Below are 5,468 nucleotides of genomic sequence, written 5' to 3'. Positions count from 1 at the left end.
AATTACACACAGACATATACGTCTACGTGCTCTGTACACATCAATCCTGGAGCTCCTCTCTAGGGGTTAGAGCACAAGAGGAAACTTTGTGTGCTTTAGTTAACCAAACATCATACAGAAAGGAGGTGGGGGAGTCCCAACAGAGATTTCCTTAAGGTAAGAGCGTCTAGTTAGCAGTTTGATGGCCTAGTATTAGTTCCATCTGTCAGGACAAGAGGACAACAGACCTGAAGCAAACGACAGCTCCTAAGGCACTGATTCATTTCAAAGCCAACACACAGGACAGGGGTCAAATATCAGGCCCTATGGAAAGCTGGGCAAGGTGAGAAAATTTTTAGCAATAAATAAAATTTACTCATGATATAGTAATACAGTGCTCAGAAGGGAAAGCCACACAGTGCAACTGAAAACAACTAACCTGATGGAATTTTAATCCTGATAGAGGGAGACAGGGGCCTTAGATAATTCTGCCATAGCAAAAGCATGGAATACTTACAGCAAGACAGCAAGACAATGTGTGCAGGGCTGGGGGTGGGGGTCAAGGAGGTAGCCTCATAATGCCACAAACCTATAGGACTAAGAAGTCTAACATTCTTCTAGGCAAGGTCTATGGCCAAATCTACCTGCTGTCTGTACACACCACAAGCCCATAATGGCTTTTACGTTTTTAAATGATTGAAGAAAATAAAAACGTATTTCATGGCACATAAAAATTAGATGAAATTTCAGTGTCAGTGTCCATAAACTTTTGGTTGAACACAGTGGTGGCCATTGCTGAGGTCTCTGTCTGCTTTCTAGATACACTGATAGACTTGAGCAGACAGAGAGGATGGGGGTAGGAGAGGTGGGTGACAAACTGGAAAATTTTACTATCCTGTCCTCTGTAGAAAGTTTGCTGACCTCTATTCTAGGCCATGTCGGTTTTGAATGGATCACAGCTCCAAGCCTGCGCATGCTTGTTGGTTTGGGCCCTGAAATACCCAGGATTTAGACATAACCTGCCGGCCTAGCAGAGAATGCAACCCCACTCTTAAGAACAGCAGACAGTCTAACAGGTCCTATAGATGCAGGGGCACCTGTCCATGGTAATCACAAAGATTTGAAAGGCTTTTAGGGGTTGGAATTAGATTGGTCCCTAAAGGTTTACATAGGGATATTTTGAAAAAAACATACTAGCTTTTCCTTTGAAAGAATGAAATCATCCACAAGATGGCTAGGACCTTTAAGATTTATACTAGGTGCCTAGGGCTGAGCAAAGCCTTTTGCTTTTATTATCTCATTTAATGGTTACCACCTCCTGACTCAAAGAGGCTGGATGGCTCTAGCTGAACACACCAGAAAGCTTAGGAAATGGGAGTCAAACTCCGTCAAAGCTTGTGTCTGTACCACCACCCTCGCTTGAAAGCAACCGGCTCACCACGAATAAATGAAAGGAAAAGGCCACAGAAACAGTGGAAGCAAGTACGTTCTTATAGCCCTGAGCATTCTAAGTATTTTAATCGTACCTGTCTTCTAATATAATTCAGTTCTTCCAGACTCCTTTCCTTGTTCAGAAAGGTCAATGCAGGTAGCCAGTTGTGGAGCCATTTTAAAGGTGCCAGAATTAGACAGCCAAAGTTATAGGTGTAACGTCCACTCATGGAGTCCCCGGAGTACCTGTGAGGGTCCCCACAAGAAGCGGGGGGGGGTGGGGGGGGCAAACATTTTCAGAGGCAAGGGACTAGAAAGAACATGTGCAGTTCTTTAGATTTTCCATTTAAATTGCAAGTAAGAGCAAAAGCGAAGTGGAATCTTAGACAAGGAGACAGCGATGATATTGGTGGGCTGCCACTGTTTCTTTCTGCCTGGCACTGTGCCCTCCACTTCACCAACCACCAGCATCCTCCCCTATGTGTCCCCAGACCTCCATAAGATAAGGACCACTTAACCCTAACTCGTTTTTGAAAACCTAGTGGTTTTTTTGTTTTTTCAATTTAACTTTTTTATTTATTTCTAAGAGAGAGAGAGAAAGAGAAAGCATGAGCAGGGGAGGGTCAGAGAAAGGGAGACACAGAATCTGAAGCAGTCTCCAGGCTCTGAGCTAGCTGTCAGCACAGAGCCCGACACGGGGCTCAAACCCACGAACCGTGAGATCATGACCTGAGCCGAAGTCGGACGCCCAATCAACTGAGCCACCCAGGCGCCCCTGAAAACCTAGTTTTTAAAAAAATGTTCAATTTGTTAATATTTTCATCATACTTTGAGAAATAATACAGATCATGACCACATACCATGTTTATACATGTTCATTCAGGTGTTCATCAGTTGTTCTCTGTGTCTAGCTTCCAAGTCCTTTGTATGGACCAAATGAGGGGTTCACGGTCTTTACACAGGAAACGTCACGCCAGCCTCCCTACACCTCTACTGCATAGGCTTTTCCAGTTGAGGAACCGGAGGGTCAGGGAGGTCACTTTGCTACATTGAATGAAAGAACCCAGATCCGAACTTAAGTCTGTTTGACTGAGAAACTATTTTTCCCATCATGCTCTGCTGCCTTGCCAAGGCACAAACACATTTTCTCAGAACGATTACCTCCCAGTCACATTTTAGATTTGTTGGACAGCATTAAGAAAGTGGAGCTGAGTGAACTATTTGCTCCAAGGGCTGGTTGTCAAGATCAAGTCTCTGCTTACTGACCATCAATCTACTTGGTCTAAATTTTTAAAAACAGAGACGCCTGGGGGGGCTCAGTCAGTTAAGCATCCAACTCTCGAATTCGGTTCAGGTCATGATCTCACGGTTCATGAGTTGAAGCCCCACAAAGAGCTCTGCACTGACAGTGCTGATAGTGCAGAGCCTGCATGGGGTTCCTCTCTCTTCCTCTCTCTAGTCCATCTGCTACTTACATGTGCACGTGCTCTCTCTCCCACTCTCTCTCTCAAAAATAAATAAACTTAAAAAAAAATAAAAACAGCCACAATGCACAGGACTCGCATGTCAAGCCCTTTATGTGTATGTATGGTTTATCAACTAATAGGCAATGCTTTGCTGTGGTAACAAAATGGAAGTGTTTTTGTACCTCTAAGACCACTTGGCTAGGTTAAAGGCAAGTACTGGGCACAAAGATCTACATCCTTTTTCCTTTTAAGAATTATTCTAACTCCTATTTTATTTAATAAAAACATAGAACTTTAACATTTTGGGGCCCTGGACCTCTTTAATAACACACCACAGACCTTCTCCCTAGAAAGGCACATGTAACGCAAAGGTTTTGTCACAACCCTAGGGAGTTCTGGAATCTCTTGAAGTCCATTCATGGATCCCTAGAGGTCCAAAGACCTCACGACAACCCGTGTTCTAAAAACATACTGCAGGGGCGTCTGGGTGGCTTAGCTGGTTAAGAGTCTGACTTCGGCCCAGGTCATGATTTCACGGTTTGTGAGTTCGAGCCCCGCATCGGGTTCTGTGCTGACAGCTCGGAGCCTGGAGCCTGCTTCCAATTCTGTGTGTCCCTCTCTCTCTGGCCCTCCCCTGCTCACGCTCTGTCTGTCTGTCGCTCTTTTTCTCTCAAAAATAAATAAACTGAAAAAAATTAAAAAATAAAAAATAAAAACATACTGCAGAAATGCCTACATCATTTCACAGGACCAGGGTAAAGACTTTATAGCCAGCTCTCTCATCATCCTTTATAATTTCAGAAGGCTAGTAGTAAATAAACACTCAAACTCCCACAAGTAGACTCCCATATTCTCCAAGAAACTAGCAATCTAATGACTTGAGTAAAATCACCAAATCTAAGGTCATATAAATTCGAAGTCCAAATTGGTTTTGTTAGAGCTTAGAATCTGTTACTTCTTTCTGCCTACAAAGATTTCCTTAAAAAAGAAACAATATGGCCTAGAGCTTGAGTCTTTCCTACTTTAACATTTGTGAACACATTAAGGTATAATTATATGAAAAAAGACTACTAAAATTTACTAAGGCATATCCTTTTACTATACGATATGAAAAAAAGTCAATTAAGAGAATTCTTAAATGTTCAACACATCGATGTCTGTCAATGTATTTGCAAGTTATATTATGTGGGTGGCAAACAGACTTTAAACGTTTCATAAAGGCTCAAATTTTGATGTGTTTCAAACACTTGGGTCAAGAACTTTCAGAAATGTTTATTTTTAGGTATATGTCAAACCCTCAAGTCTTTCAAATCTCTCTTGGTCTTACTGCTTTATAAAATTTCTCCCACTGTCCAGCATATTTTTTTAAGTTACCAAACAAACTTATAAAAGTGTTCGGCCAGAACTCCACCTGTGAATACCAGATAAAAGGTCTCATGAAAATTTAAGTTACATGGGGGCAGTGATACTCTCCTATCAACAAGACTAAAGATTATTTTAAAATCACTAGATACTGTTTCAAAATCATTATTTGAGAAGATGAAGTAACGAGCAGCTCACAAGGAACATCATTTCAGCCCTTGACAATGATCTTTTACACAGTAATGATCCTTACCAAAACGCAGTCGGGATATAGATAATCAATAGACACTTTCAATTTACAGTGTGTAGTCCTAAGATTTAAAGTAAGTCTTCCTTTGGTTAGAGTATCTTCTCTCCTTCTAATACCAAGAAAATGAACAGGGCCTGATTCAGCCCAGGCACACACAGCGGTTAAGCCACTATTATTTTACCGCCAGGGGGGAGGCTTCCCACCCTCATGGAGGTCAAGTTATATACCTCAGCATCTTCACTCAAAGAAATTTTTTTCCCCACTGTGCCAAAAGGCATAGGTGCTAATTCTTGAGAACACTGTTTTAGAGCGTTATTAGAGTTTCGACTTCCTATATGTGAATAAAATTTTACATATACGAATCTCTAGCTAGGGATTAAACCCACTTCACGGCCACATATTTGCATTTACGACTCTTCCTCTTTGGAAGAACTGAAACACAACAGGGAAAATGCACCCAAGTTTCGCAAAGAACCAAAAACAACCAAATCCAACCCGCATAAACTGCTTCNGATAACTGGAAAAAAACTTCAGTCTCAAGAAAATACCAAACCTGGGTTAAAATTCACACACGCTTCTTCTGGCTGACTCTCCCCCGCTGGAGAGCACATCAGCTGTACCGGTTCTGGTTTCCTCTAGCCCCTCCCCACCTAAATGTTGCCATTTACGAGAAACTCATCGAAGTTGAATCAAAGTGACTTTTGGGAAGAGATGCCAATATGATCTACAGTGTGCTCCGGAAATGTGTAACTCTACACACAAGGCAACGGTACTCCTTAAGCCCCAGCACCCCCCCCCGCCCCCCGCCCACTTCACTTTCAACTTCCCCTTAAGGTGCGGACAATCACAGAGACATTTCTTTGAAAATCGAGGAGAAAATTAAATAAAGCACCGCATCCAGGTCACCGAGGGGCTCCCGGCGCCCCGGGGGGTCCGCGGGCACGGCGCTCCCGGGTCGCTCCGCCAACTCCTCGCGGAGG

This window comes from Crocuta crocuta, unplaced genomic scaffold (assembly GCF_008692635.1).
Source record: "Crocuta crocuta isolate KB4526 unplaced genomic scaffold, BGI_CrCroc_1.0 scaffold213, whole genome shotgun sequence".
NCBI classification, from domain to species: domain Eukaryota; kingdom Metazoa; phylum Chordata; class Mammalia; order Carnivora; family Hyaenidae; genus Crocuta; species Crocuta crocuta.
The sequence above is the reverse complement of the archived record's forward strand: the minus strand, read 5'-3'. Positions refer to the sequence as shown.